General features: G+C 39.6%; 1 protein-coding gene and 1 long non-coding RNA gene across 5 annotated transcripts in view; one reads left to right on the forward strand and one right to left on the reverse strand.

Annotated features, from left to right (window-relative positions):
• The window catches only part of LOC115097028, a 57713-nt gene that overhangs the window by 12769 nt on the left and 29050 nt on the right, over nt 1-15894 (reverse strand). The window lies entirely within an intron of this gene.
• Nucleotides 1557-15831, forward strand: LOC115097029. Of its 2 annotated transcripts, none has more exons than XR_003858191.1 (3): nt 1557-1675; nt 9173-9265; nt 15362-15831. It is a non-coding gene; the product is annotated as an uncharacterized LOC115097029 (long non-coding RNA). The 2 variants fall into 2 exon arrangements; XR_003858192.1 differs by lacking the exon at nt 1557-1675 and adding an exon at nt 8972-9036.

Raw genomic sequence — 15894 nt, forward strand, 5'->3', positions numbered from 1 at the left:
CATTTGGAAATCAAAGGTTCCCAGAGTATAGAGAATGGGGGATTTTTTTTTTTTTTTAAGTCTTTAATAATTTTAATTGGGCATTATTTGATGTGTGTTATACAAATTTTCTGAACACAAATTTTCCCATGCGGTTTAGTTATTGAATGTTATTCTATTATTTAGGTTTGAATTTTTATTGGTATGGTTTTACTAATTAATTTTGTCTGAGGAATGGTAATATTTGTTTTTGCACCATTGCAGTTTCCCGTAGGCCTAATACATATGGGTTACAAGTATCGTACTTTTTTGTAGAATTTTCTGGTTGGCTCCACGGCAGTGCATGTAAATATAATATACATATTGTATGTTATATTTGCCTCAAAACACTATTGAATATTCTTTTTCGTGTAAAATGAATTCTAAAAATGCATACTTTTTAAATGTGCGTGGGAAGGGTGTGATTGGGGGGGGGGGGGGGGGAAGAGAGAGAGTACAAGGCTGTAAGGTTTACCTATGGCATCTAAACTCCTTGCACCAGCCTTGGGCATTACTGTACAAACATTTTAACAGAGTTTCCCCAACTCATTGTGTTGTGTAATGAGTGAGGGTGCAGTTTCTCTCTTGGCCATAGCAGCCAGATTGCTTGGCTGTGGCTCTTCTTTCCTCAGAACCCCAGGTATGCTGTCTCCCCACCAAAAACACTTAACTACAGGAGCTTCACCAGTGGCAGGCCAGGCCCTTCCCTCCTCCCCCCCCCCCCCCACCCCAATGGCAGTAGCTTTGATTTTGATTTTTTTTTTTTTAATATGTAAAAGTTTTTTTGTCAATCAACGCAAAACAGTAATATAAAACATTAGCATAAATAACAATGTATAACTCAGAACAATGAGTTGTCTTTGGTAGTAACAATCTACATCGAAATGCAGCAATACATACAGAACCAAGATTGACCAATTTTTGGTATAAGTACATTCACCCCATCCCATTCTACCCACCCCCCACCCTCCTATAGATTTGATTTTAAAGTTACCATCCTAAAAACAGCTGTAGGTGGGATACAATACAAAAATAGTGCACACGCCTTTTTCAGTACCTTACATAAGTGTCAATCAATATAGGATAAGCAATAACACAAATATGGGACCATTGTGTATTGTATAAATTAAAAACCTACACCTAAATCAAGAGGTCAGGGATAAACAAAAGCCAAGACAACTAAATATTCAAAGTAAAAAAAAAAAAAAAAGTCTTCTCTCCCCCAACAAGAGTTCTCTCTCCTTTTGTTTATCCTTGGCATAATCATCTTCCCTCTCTGTGTTTTTCTACCCCTCCACCCCTAGTACATCTATCAGTTTTATTCCCAGTGCAATTACTGCCTTCCCAGGCAACCTATCATCCTCCTGCTGGCGCAATCAATTTTTTCCTCTCTCTCCAATCTATTATCCTCCTCCCTCCCTCATCCCCCAGCATAATTTAAAAAGTTGTTTGTTACCGGCGCATTTCAAAAGGTAAAGGCAGTTTGCAAAGTTAAAACATACAATCTATTTTCTCTTTCCCTCAAGTTGGCAGGAGTCAGCAAACAGCACCGCTTATCTACTACTGCCTTGCCTGTGAAGTCAGAAGAGCATGGGACCCTAGAGTCTTATCAGACCTACTGTTGCCACGTGATTCCAAGCAGAAGAGAAGGCAACAGGTAAAAAGCATTGCTTGCCAATTCCTGCCATCAGGGGATTGTTTTCATTCTCCTATTCCCTGCTCAAAGATGTTGTTGAGTTCAGCAGTGGCTCTGGCCTGTCCTTCCTCTTATTCCTGTAGGTGGCTTTGCCCTTGCCCCACTCTTCTGTGGCAAAGAATTTGCCAGCACAGGAAGGGCTTAACAGTGCTAAAGGAGAGGGAGGTGAAAGAAGCTATTTTAGCCAAAAGATCTTCATTAAAAAATTGGAAGAAGGATCCAACAGAAGAAAATAGGATAATGCATAAGCATTGGCAAATTAAATGTAAGATCTTGATAAGACAGGCTAGGAGCCTGGACTTCTTCTCCAAGAACTTATCTAAACCTTTTTTGAACCCACCTACACTAACTGCACCAACCACATCCTCTGGCAACAAATTCCAGAGCTCTGCTGTGCGTTGAGTGAAAAAGAATTTTATCCTATTAGTTTTAAATGTGCTACTTGCTAACTTCATGGAATGCCCCCTAGTCCTATTATTCGAAAGTGTAAATAATCAAGTCACATCTATTCGTTCAAGACCGCTCATGATCTTAAAGACCTCTATCATATCCCCCCTCAGCCGTCTCTTCTCCAAGCTGAAAAGTCCTAACCCCTTTAGTCTTTCCTCATAAGGGAGCTGTTCCATTCCCCTTATTTTGGTAGCCCTTCTCTGTACCTTCTCCATCGCAATTATATCTTTTTTGAGATGCAGCGACCAGAATCGTACACAGTATTCAAGGTGCGGTCTCACCATGGAGCGATACAGAGGCATTATATTTTCCATTCCCTTTCTAATAATTCCCAACAATCTGCTTTTTTTGACTGCCGCAGCACACTGAACAGACGATTTCAATGTGTTATCCATTATGACACCTAGATCTCTTTCTTGGGTTGTACCACCTAATATGGAACCCAACATTGTGTAATTATAGCATGGGTTATTTTTCCCTATATGCATCACCTTGCACTTATCCACATTAAATTTCATCTGCCATTTGGATGCCCAATTTTCCAGTCTCACAAGGTCTTCCTGCAATTTATCACAATCTGCTTGTGATTTAACTACTCTGAACAATTTTGTGTCATCTGCAAATTTGATTCTCTCACTTGTATTTCTTTCCAGATCATTTATAAATATATTGAAAAGTAAGGGTCCCAATACAGATCCCTGAGGCACTCCACTGTCTACTCCCTTCCACTGAGAAAATTGTCCATTTAATTCTACTCTGTTTCCTGTCTTTTAGCCAGTTTGCAATCCACAAAAGGACATCACCACCTATCCCATGACTTTTTACTTTTCCTAGAAGTCTCTCATGAGGAACTTTGTCAAACGCCTTCTGAAAATCCAAGTATACTACATCTACCGGTTCACCTTTAGCCACATGTTTATTAACTCCTTCAAAAAAGTGAAGCAGATTTGTGAGGCAAGACTTGCCCTGGGTAAAGCCATGCTGACTTTGTTCCATTAAACCATGTCTTTCTATATGTTCTGTGATTTTGATGCTTAGAACACTTTCCACTATTTTTCCTGGCACTGAAGTCAGGCTAACTGGTCTGTAGTTTCCCGGATTGCCCTGGAGCCCTTTTTAAATATTGAGGTTACATTTGCTATCCTCCAGTCTTCAGGTACAATGGATGATTTTAATGATAGGTTACAAATTTTTACTAATAGGTCTGAAATTTCATTTTTGTGTTCCTTCAGAACTCTGGGGTGTATACCATCTGGTCCAGGTGATTCACTACTCTTCAGTTTGTCAATCAGGTCTACCGTGATTTGATTCAGTCCATCTGAATCATTAGGTTCCATATTAGGTGCTACAACCCAAGAAAGATCTAAGAGTCATAGTGGATAATACATTGACGTAGTCAGTTCAGTGTGCTGCGGCAGTCGAAAAAGCAAACAGAATATTGGGAATTATTAGAAAGGGAATAGTGAAAACAGAAAATGTCATAATGCCTTGAATACTGTGTACAATTCTGGTCACTGCATCTCAAAAAAGATATAATTGCGATGGAGAAGGGCTAGCAAAATGATAAGGGGAATGGAACAGCTCCCCTATGAGGAAAGACTAAAGAGGTTAGGACTTTTCAGCTTGGAGAAGAGACGGCTGAGGGGGGGGGGGGGGGAATGTGATAGAGGTCTTTAAGATCATGAGCGGTCCTGAATGAGTAGAGGTGAATTGGTTACTTACTCTTTCAGATAACAGAAAGACTAGGGGGCACTCCATGAAATTAGCATGTGGCACATTTAAAACTAATCTGAGAAAGTTCTTTTTCAGTCAACGTACAATTAAACTCTGGAATTTGTTGCCAGAGGATGTGGTTAGTGCAGTTAGTATAGCTGTGTTTAAAAAAGGATTGGATAAGTTCTTGAAGGAGAAGTCCATTACCTGCTATTAATTAAGTTGACTTAGAAAATAGCCACTGCTATTGCTAGCAACGGTAACATGGAATAGACTTAGTTTTTGGGCACTTGCCAGGTTCTTAGGGCCTGGATTGGCCACTGTTGGAAACAGGATGCTGGGCTTGATGGACCCTTGGTCTGACCCAGTATGGCATGTTCTTATGTTCATGGGACCATTGGTGCAGCAGGCATCTTCTCCTGGCCATGCAAGGAAGATCAAGGCCCTCTCAACTGACTTGGGGGCTTTAAAACCTGGACCTAGCAGCATGCAGCCAAAGCTGTGCACCAAGGAGGCACACCCCTGGCAGAAGATTAAGATCACAAGCAAGGACATCAAGATTGTGATTTCTATTGCAAGCCTTACTTCTATATTTTAGGGAGCCTTTAACATAGAAACATAGAAATGATGGCAGAAAAGGACCAAATGATCCACTCAGTCTGCCAAGTAAGCTTATGCCACTTATCTGCTGCACTGTCCAAGTTACCCTCATGCTTATCAGTTTACTAGCAGGGCTGGCGCATTCTATTAGGTGAACTAGGAAGTTGCCTTGGGTGCCGACCATTAGGGGGTGCTGAAGAGCAGCCATGGAGGGCCACAGGCGGAGCCTATCCCGCTCGCAGCAAAGAAGAGTAGAGATTTGGCGGGCTGTGGCTGCTCACGGCCCAGAAAAGCACACACTCTGCAGGTATGAATGAGGTAGGAGTCTGGGCAGGCACAAGGTTCACCTAGGGTGCCTAAACCTTGCACCAGCCTTGTTTACCAGACCATAAAAGTCAGGGTCCTCGGATTCTGTTTGAATCCAATTTCCCTTATCCGTTGCAGTGAAAGCGGACAGCAATGTTGGAATTGCATCAAAATATCATGCTTAGTGATTAAGGGTAGTACGTGATGCATCAGCTAATTACCAAAATATTTATTTGTTCCCCAAACCTTAAATAATCTGGGCCTTGTTGGTTGCTGTCTGAATCCAATTCCCCTTTTCTCATTGTTGTTGAAACAGAGTAATGATGGCATTACATTAATAGTATTAAGGCTTAATTGTTAAGAGTAGCAACTGCCACACCAGCAAGTAACCCCTATGCACTCTCTTTCCAACCTCTAGCCTTTAGGGAGCCACAGTGTTTATCCAACTTTTCCGAAAGGACATTCCAGGCATTCACCAGCCTCTCCGTGAAGAAATATTTCCTGACATTGATTCTGAGTCATCCTCCCTGGAGTTTCATTTCATGAATCCTAGTTCTATTGCTCTCTTTCCAACAGAAAATGTTTGACTATTGTGCATCATTAAAATCTTTCAGATATCTGAAGGTCTGCATCATAGCTCCCCTGCACCTCTTTTCTTCCAGGGTGTACAGATTCAGATCCTTCAGCCTCTCCTAAGTCTTCCAATGCAGACTCCTCACGATTTTGGTCACGCTATCCTTTTTGAGATACGGGCACTAGTACTGAATGCAGTATTCCAGGTGAGGCTTCACCAAGGGCATTATCACCTCTTTTCTTACTGGTTATTCCTCTGTGCAGCCCAGTATTCTTTTGGCTTTAGCTATCGCCTTGTGTCATTGCTTTTCCATCTTCAGATCAGACACTATCAAACCAAGTTCCCTCTCCCAGTCCACACACAGTCTTCCACCGCCCATCACAAAAGATCTTTTGGATTGCTGCACTCCAGATGCATGACTCTGTACTTCTTGGCATTTAATCCCAGCTGCTAAATCTTTGACCATTCTTCCAGTTTTCTTAAATCACTTTTCATTCTCTCTACTCCTACAGATGTGTCCACTCTTTGCGGATGATACTAAGATCTGCAACAGAGACAAAATTTTACCTTCTATCCCTTCCGCCAGGTCGCTCAAAGATATTGAACAGAATCTGTCCCAAAACCGAACCCTGTGGCACTCACAGATCTTTTTCTTCAGAGTAGGTTCCATTTACCATTACACACTGTCTCGTCAGTCAACCAGTTTGCGATCCACGCTACTACCTTGGCACCCACTTGTTTTGTTCATGAGTCTATGTAGGACTGTATCAAAAGTTTTACTAAAATCCAAGTTACATAGAGCCTCTTCCTTTATCCAATTCTCTAGTCATCCAATCAAAAAAAAAATCAGGATTTGTCTGACAGGATCTTCCTCTGGTAAATCCATGTTGCCTCAGGTTGAGCAACCCACTGGATTGTAGATGGTTCAATATCCTTTACTTCAACAGAGCGAGCCTCCATTAAATTTTCCCACCACAGAGGGGAGGCTAACCAGCCTGTAGTTTCCAGCCTCCTCTCTGCTCCCACTCTTGTGAAGCGGGACCACCACCCTCTTCTCCAATCTTGCAGCACCACTCCCATTTCTAGGGATCTATTGAACAGGACCTTCAGCGGACCTGCCAGCACATCTCTGAGCTCCTTCAGTATCCTGGGATGTACCTTATCCGGCCCCCATGGCCTTGCCCAGCTCTTCCCATACATTATCTTCTGTAAATGGAGGTTTGTCTACTCCATCCCTATCCACAGTCTTGTCAACTAGTGACGGCCTTTCTCCAAGGTCTTCTTTAGTGAATACCAAAAAAGTATTTGTTTAATATTTTGGCCATTTCTTAGTCTCTCTCCACACATTGATCTTTGTCACAATCTATAGGACACCTAAGAAAGGATGAATCCATAGTGATCAGATCTGCTGATAAGGGTGGAGCTATTGTTTTAATGGATAAGATAGCATATGAGGAGGCAGCGAATCGAAAGAATTTGAGGCCCCTGGGTGTAATTTACAATTGCAGATTAGGGACATTCTGGAGGAGGGGCTCCGTGACAAATTTATTACAGTGAAGGAATTCAGGTATCTGAATTGGTCATAGTTTACTACACCCTATATATACTTTGTTCCAAAAACACATAAAAGTCCATGATTGACCCTCCAGGGAGACCTATTGTCTCAGGCATTGGATCTTTGTTTGAACCATTAGCTAAATTCATCGATAGATTGCTTCAACCTTTGGTTAAGAAGATTACATCATTTATTTATTTATTTATTTAGAAACTTTTATATACCGGTATTTGTGGGGACATCATACCGGTTCACATAATAACTGCAAGGTTGGAAAGTACATTTCAACAGGGATAGTAACTGGGCGCGGGGATAACCAATAGGCAGAATGAACGTTCATACGTTCGCGATTCCATGGATTTCATAAATCAACTGGATTCTATTCCTTTAGTTGAATCATCTTGGTGGCTGGCAACTGCTGATATTGCGCATTGTACACTAATATCCCTCAATCTAGGGCTCTTGATGTAGTTTATCAAAATGTTGGGTGTACTGGATTTCTCTCAGCAGAGAAAATGCATATGGCAAAGACAGCTGTAACATTTCTATTTTTCATTTCAGGGTAAGCTTTATAAACAAGTATAAGGAATCCCTATGGGCTCCCCTCTAGCACCCTCGGTGGCTTGTCTTTATGTTGCGATGTTAGAGGAGAGACATATAAATCCATCTTTGTCCTTTCAACTGGTTGCATTTTGGAAGAGATATAGACAATTTATTCTGATAGTTTTGAGCAGTTAACTCAATTTTTTGAATGGTTAAATTCAAGAGATCCACATTTGAAGTTTACTATGCAATATAGTACTAGCCATTTATCCTTTTTGGATTTGTTGGTATATAAAAATAATGGCCGTCTGTGTATACTAAGCCAACTGATAAAAATTCGTTACTCCACTTTGAGAATTTTCATCCTCGAAAATTAAGAGAAGATAATACCTATTGGTCAATTTTTAAGGTATAGACGTATTTGCACAACCATAGGTGATAAGTTTCAGTCTAAAATGCTTAATCAGAAATGTAAATCTCGGGGTTACCCTTATGAAGTGTTTAAGACATGCTTATAAGCAGCATTTATATGCCAATAGGGATAGCTGTTAATACCTACTCAGCGCAACCCCATGAATCGTGTTATATGTAGTATTCCATATTCAACCAGAGCCTTTTTGGTTAAATAAGTTATTTTAAAACATTGGCCTGTTCTGTTCTAAGTTCATTATCTGGCTTAACTGAACCCCCCCCCCCCAATCTTTGCGATGAAAAAGGGTAAGAATCTACAAAATTTATTAACAGTTATTTCTCCTCTAACCAGAGTACCTGAGAATAACAGAGGTCAGTTCAGATGTTCGGGATGTTCGGTGTATTGTAATGTTTTTGAAATACGTACATTGTCATTCTCAAATTGGGAAGCCATTCATACTTAAAAGGGTACTACACATGTAATATGATAGGGATTGTATATAGTATTTTATTCCACTGTAATCTTATATATATATATTTATATATATATATATATATATTTATTGACTATAACAAAAGAGAGGTGCACCTGAGAATAGCCACTGCCATTAGCAATGGTTACATGGAATAGACTTAGTTTTTGGGTACTTGCCAGGTTCTTATGGCCTGGATTGGCCACTGTTGGAAACAGGATGCTGGGCTTGATGGACCCTTGGTCTGACCCAGTATGGCATTTTCTTATGTTTCTTAGAGCATAAGAGTAGGTTGAGGACTGGGAAAGATGGTGTTCCTTTGGTAGAACATTAGAAAACATGTGCACATACAGTAGATCTTAGATTTTATGTATTATGCCAAGCACAACAGAGTAATAGGAGTAATGTGCAGTATTTGAGGCAGCTAGAACAGTTCAACTTTAGGTGGAATACGGTATCTCCGTGGGGGTTAAAGACATTGAGTAGAAGGCATTCTAATTGAAAGAAGTGTGATTGGGTGGTTTTGGAAACATCGTAGTGATGGGGTGAGGTAGATTAGAGCTGATTGGACAGTCTTGAGCATGCGGGTGGAGTCTTCAAAGTGACTGAGAGTTGAAGGTTTTTAAACATAGCCGCGGTGCTTCTTGTTTTAGTCGACCGATGGTGGTCATCCCGGTTGCAGCTTGTATGCTCCCAGGTCCGTGGGGTTTGAGGAAATATGAAGAGGCGGTTTATGCTTTAGTGGTGGTGTTTTTGATTGGAGTGTAGGTGAAGCTATACAGTGATGTTTAATAGTTTTTCAAATAGCTTTCACATTGTTTTTTCTTTCATAGAATGAGGCTGGCGGACAGTTTTTGAAAGTGAAGAATGTAGGATAAAGCGTGATTTAGAGTTGTGAAGATTTCAACGAGGACAGAGTTAAAACGGTAAGAAGCATGACAGTACGATGGTGATTGCTGTTTTATTACATCAACAAGGTAGTGGGTTTAAAAATATTTTAGGAATTTACAGAATTAAGATAGTGTTTAGTATGATTAGTTCCTTAATGCTATGTAGTTTGTCTTTCAGTGAGTATGAGGTTGGATTGAAGAGGCGATGCAGTTATCTAGTGAAATATAGTTTGTGGTGGAACAACTGTAACGAACAGGTTTTTTTAAGATTAAGCCCCTTTTGGGGTGAAACAAAGGCCCTTGTCAGGTAAAGGCCAAAGTGATTGAATTAAGAATAGAGTTGAGACACAGTCAACTAGATCCACCGAAGTTGGGAAATTGAATGCATATATTTATTTTGTATGTGCAGGATTGCATGGCTTACTGTAAATGAGCTGAATTCAATATGTTTTGAACTGATATATGTCTCATTGATTCTAACTACGTTTAAGAGGAATTATTTTAGCATGATGTCTTATAAATGTGAATGGGCATGTGTGTGAATAAGTATGTATGAGATTGTAATTGTGTAGTTTACATGGGGTGTGGGTTTTTTCAAAAGAAAATTAGTATATGTATGGACATTATAATATTGACAATTGTGTTTATGTATAAGATTTTATAAGGATTGTATTCTAAGATTTGCATATTTGTATCTTGTTTGCAATAAAAATGTGTATCTAATAACTTTGGTTTAGGATTAAATTGATACCCCTGTCCATGCTGGATGACATATTCAGTAATAGTAATGCCATTTTAGGTGGAATCTGAAGGGAAGTTGTGTCAAATGTGCGATGAGATTCCCCGACTGATATTTTGGCAGTGTTACTAGGAAGGAAGTCTCTGGTGTTTTAATGTTTATTTGCAGAGTTCTGAAATTCAGCCACCTCTGATTAAGTCACCATTAGTAACTGCTATTACTGGCTTTGAAAATGCTTTGAGTAAAAGAATTGCTAGTATTTCACATTCATTAACCAAGTTACATACTCTAGTAGAAACCCAGGCAGAAATAGGAGAGACTGACTGCTGTTGAGCCTAGTCAAAGATAAGTGGGGCTACCAGGTTGCCTTGATTGAGAATAAATATATGAAACATCATAACTTAGAAACATTGGAAAAATCAGTGTAAGAGCTGTAATTTGCTTATGTTAAACTAGTAAAAACCCATCCAAGGATGTGCAAATAATGTGATTTGTAGACGTGCAGAATATAATTTCCATACAAAAATAGAGAGGGGGTAGAGCTGGAAAGTACGAGGAGGAAGGGGTGGAGCTCAATTTGCATACCAGCAATGCAGGCACAACACAACTTTCCTCTTTATTATAGTTAGATTTTCCAAAGTTTCCAGTGATTTCACTTTCAGATATACTTGGAAGATACTATATGGAGAATTTGAAAGTTTCTTCAGAATCTATTCCAGTATTATTTTGTTCCTTCAGGGGGAATCTCTGGATCCAGTAGTCTCACAAAAGAGTGGAACTGTCAGATAGCCTTCAGTCTTATTGACTTTCAAGATTCCTAATAAGTTTTCTTTTCTAGGTCCACTTTGTTGGTTGTGTGACCCAGCTTTGCCCAGCACTGAAGTGTAATTTCCATCAGGGAGGGTTGTTTTTTTTTTCCCCCATTTTTTAATCTTCCCCTTGCCCTATCCCCATATTTTTGTGGGATGTGTCTGGAGATTATAAATGTCTCCTGGAGTATGTGATCAGGAGGTGGTCCCCCAGGTGAACTGACCAGGAGCAAAGGAATTAGATTTTGGAAATTGAAGATTTTGCTGTTTTTTTGGATTTGAACTGGTTCCTAAAGAAAGGGAACCCCCTAGTGTCTGGATTCTACAACTTTGTTGCCTTTGCTTATAGTTAATAGCAGGGGTGAAGAGTATGAAGAATTTTTAGATCTGACATTGCAGAGGAAGGAAGCTTTTGGCATGGTCTGTTTTGAAGACTGGTGTTTTGAAATAAGGGGTTTCTCCAGCTGTTTTCAGCCTTTGCATGCTGGCATTACACAGAGGACTACCCTTCCCTCTGATGGGAAGGGATGTGGATGCTGGTGCATGGGTAAGAAGAACATCTAGGATGAGTGTCATGGGCAAAGACTATGAGTTTTTCTAACTGATTTTTCTGAGGCCGTTTCTCATGTTTTCTATTCTAGCTTGCATTTAGATTTTCAAACTTAAGTAAACTTTTTGGTGAACACCATTGCTGGACTCTGATTTTTCACCAGGGGACCATTAATAGATTGAGTGAAGGAAGTAAGCTTTGTTTTGGTCTCCTTTCATCTGCTGGAGGTATCCCCTGCCCAGTGGATTAGGATTTAATGACTGCAGACATGACCACACCCAGGGGTCCAGGAAGTTAAGCCTCCCCCCTGCTGGATAGTCCCCAGCATCAGCCAGTAAGCCTCCTGGGGGTCCTGCTACTGTAGTTTATACATTTGAGCCAACAAATCACATCCCCTTAAGATTTGTTTTGTAGCAAACAGGATATGGTTTTGGAAGTCAGAAGATATCTGAAAACATAGCTAAGAACATGAGTTACCATACTGGGTCCATCAAGCCCAGCATCCTTTTTCCAAAATGATCAATCCAGCTCACAAGTATCGTGCCAGATCCCAAACAATAAATAGATCCCAAATGTGTCTAAGGCCACGCAAGGCCTAAGTTGTTTCTAATTAAAAAGACAAACAAAACAGGCGATTTCATTAGGGACATCTTAATATTTCCCTGCAAGATGGAAAAAGTTTGCAGGCAAGAATTTTTTTATTTTTTTTTTTAATTAACTGACCAATTAAATTTGTTTCTCTGGGTTAAGGCTACTTCCAGTTATGTAGGTGAAGTTTAGAATAGAACAAATTGCCTAATAAAAGGTAAGGATTTGAGGGTTGTGCTTGAATAATTCCTTCTAATTTGCACTGTATTGTGCCCCTCCTTTTTGTGGTCAAATTTAAAATGATAAAGGGGAAAATGCATTCAATCTCTAAAAATTTTGTTTTTGAGATCTCTCCATAACAAAATGTTTCATTCACAAAAATAAATGTATATATGTGGCACACTTTGGGTCAGCCACTAGATGGCTCTAGGTCCCTGCTTAGAAACTACATCCCTGTGAGCCTTCCATCCTCTTTAGCCCCTCCCAACCAGAAAGGCTGAGGCTTCCAAACCCAGCCTATGACTGCAGCTAGTTTAGTAGCCTGTGTGGTCTTTTGAGAGTCTCATAACAGTGAGGATGCAATTTTTATGCCCCTTCAGGAAGTTTACTTTGGAGATTTCTCTTTGTGCACGCCCTGCCAGAGGATCTCATATTTTTTGCACAGAGATAGATTTTTGCCAGATTCCCTCTAGGAACTCCCATATGAGGCTGAAGACCTGTGCGCCTCGCTCGGCTTCTTAGGTGAGACAAGTACCAGTGACAGTACCTACTGCGTGAGATTTTTGATGGCCAAGATGTATCCTCATTTTTCAGAAGGGACATTTGCATAAGTCTTGCACCCGTTGGAAAAGGCTTTCCCAAACACAAAGGACAAGGGTTGAAGACCTGAGAGTCCTAATCTACTCCCTATATGGGGCAAGCACCAGTGACCGTAACCTCCTATACCAAAACAACCCTAACTGCCAGCACTCAAATAGTAACAACCTTATCTATGAAAAGGTAACACTGCACATATTACATCAGGCCCTAGAACACCAATACTCTTCCTATTAGGAAAACAGAACAAATCAGACTACTATAGATCACTACAGATAAGCTATATGGTAGCAGAATACCTCACCTTGGTCACACATGGAAAACTAATACAGAATAAAGAGACCAGAAAGTATAAATAGAAACATGCAGAGAACTGAACTGGAACCCACAAGCCAGCCTCGATAAGCAGAGCAACAATGGAAAACCAGAAACATAACCATTCCTCTTAAAACATTACATAAAAATCAAGAACTATAAGTCATAATAGTAAAATCATAGTCATAATGAATAAATATTTCAAACCATTTAAATAGAATATCCAAAATTTCTCAAACACCAATAACATATTTCAAAACATCTGATGAATAAAAAAAAAATCCAATAATTAAAATGTTCTAATATTTCCCAAAAACACAAAATATTTCAAAAACAGTAGAAATCAAAATTACACATACCTGGGATCTTTTGATTTCTAGTCACCTTGAGATTGTTGTGGATTGGGGAAGTAGGGCCACACAAACACCCCCCATCTTATATACATGCCTTTGCTCTCACAAATACTTGCTCTCTTTCCCTCACAGACATTGTATGTGTGTGGAGTATGCCTGTGAGAACCTATGTGCGATACATAGGCTCTCACAGGTGCACACACATAGGCAATGCATGCACACAAGCTCTGACACTCATACACACCTTTCTCCAGGCCACAGTGGGATGAGCTCCAGCACGGCCCCGCAGGCTACTTTTTCTTTCGCCCCACCACCAGCTTTTCTGTGAAGGGGGGGGGGGGGGGGCAGGAGCCAGAAAGCCATGTGCATGCTTTCATTTTTGTCCACTGGCGGGTTGAGCTCTGCCGGTGGACCTACAGCCTCTCCTGCTGCCACCACTGCGCTCCCAGGTGTGCGGCCCTGTGCAAATGCATGGTGTGCACACTGTCAATGCCAGGCCTGACTGCATCTGTCTCTTCCTTCCCTACTGAAATACTTATTATCCATTAACATTAGTTAGAAAGTGTATCATGCATACATATATGCATATTTTTGTCCTCCATGGCTCTGGAGGAAAAGCAGTTTGGAGCTGCTCCAGAGCCAAGGTTCCTGAACAGTCTGGAGCTGGAGTAGAGTGTCTCTTGACTCTGGAGCCAGACTAGTTTTTTTTTTCCCCTCAATATTTTCCTGGAGGTACTCTTATCCACTCAGGTTTTCAGGATTGCCACAGAGAATATGTTTGAGATGAAGATTTCAATACCCTGGGTCTAGAATGTATGCAAGTCTCTCTCATGCATATTCTGAAGTCCTGACTCATTAGATGTGCCTCAAGGAGAGGGTTGGGAAACACTGTTCTAGAGAACTGGAGCCACTCCAAAGCTGAACAGGCAAACCTAGAGCATTTCCAACCCTATGCCACTGCTTGCAGTGTCCTAGCACCACCTACTGTACGTATTCAAATTAAAATCAACTTTTTTCAACTGAAAGGAAGTTGCCAGACACTCTTGGTCAGGGGGACAAACTTTTCCAGATGAAAAAGGCTTATACTGTTTAAAATAAATAAAAAGTGTTGATGGGATAAGATGTCAAGAGTGTTATGTTAAGTATTTAAAAGCTTGTAAAACACAAGGAACAAACACAGCACACATTAATATAAATGCCTAATGTGAGTAAACATTAAACAAACAAACATTCAAAAAAGTATATTTGTGTGATTTTTATACATTTGAGGCATCAAACTTGGAGCTTCAAAGTTTGTTTTTTTTTTTTTTTTATGTTTTATTAAATTTTGAAATCATCATGACATTACATCATCAAATCATAATACGGATATCCAGGATTATCATAATATAAAATACTTCAGATATTACTAACAACAATATAATTTTCTATAACCTGGAAATCCTAATTACCATGCAATAGCAGAAATCCAAATATTCATATAAGGAGCTAAATCGAGAAAAATTATCAAAATATAAGAAATTGAGAGTGTATGCTTCTCATTCAAAATGACAACTTACTTAAACACCTTTATTCTCAGTCATCTTTTTTGCTTCCAAAAAGGACTTCAATCCCTCTGGCTCAAAGTATATATATCTGGCATTTTCATATCTAACTAGACATTTACATGGGTATCTGACCACTAATTGAGCACCTACTTGTTCGGCAAGGGTTCTCAATTCTAAAAATTGTTTTCGTCTAATTTGGGTCGCTCTAGTAATGTCAGGAAAAATCCAGATTTGATGTTCTTGGAATTTTACTTCTCTATTCCTAAGGAACAGTCGTAAAATATTGTCCCTATCAGAGGGAAATGCTTCAAAGTTTTTAACTGATTAAGTATTCCACCCCGTGTCATCATATGCCAATCTTTTAAATGCTGCTTTTAAATATTGTTCACTTTCTTCTTGTCAATCTTCGGTGCAGGTCTCCTGATGAAGAATTTTCGAAACATCGATGTTGGGACTTGCAGTGCAGTCAAGTCGTCAAGTCCCTCATATGGAAGGATGCCGCTGAAATTTGCTGTGAAATCTTTTGAACTGACTTTAAAGAAGATTGAAGTTAAAGCCATTTTCTCATTGACTGACATGTGGGGCATCTCAAATTACATTTTATTATAGTGTTCAAAAAAATCTCTTGAATGTAAAAGCAACATTTAAAAGACTGGCATATGACAAGGGATGGAATAATTCATCAGTTAAAACTATTGATGGAGCTCCAAGTTTGATGCTTCAAAACTTTATTTAAAAAAAAAAAGTCATACAAAATATTTTTTTTGTTTTTCAAATGTTTAATGTTCACTCTGTTTTTCACATTAAGTATTTAAAAGCCTACATAATGTGGCATGTAGAGCCTGGACAATTTTTAAGTACTTGATAACTGTGGGATTAGTGACAAAAGCACTGTTAGTTAAATTGTAATTTTGTAAACTAAAGTTTGTTCAGATCTGAACATTCTCA

The sequence above is a fragment of the Rhinatrema bivittatum genome, chromosome 8 (genome assembly GCF_901001135.1).
Source record: "Rhinatrema bivittatum chromosome 8, aRhiBiv1.1, whole genome shotgun sequence".
In the NCBI taxonomy this organism is placed as follows: Eukaryota; Metazoa; Chordata; class Amphibia; order Gymnophiona; family Rhinatrematidae; genus Rhinatrema; species Rhinatrema bivittatum.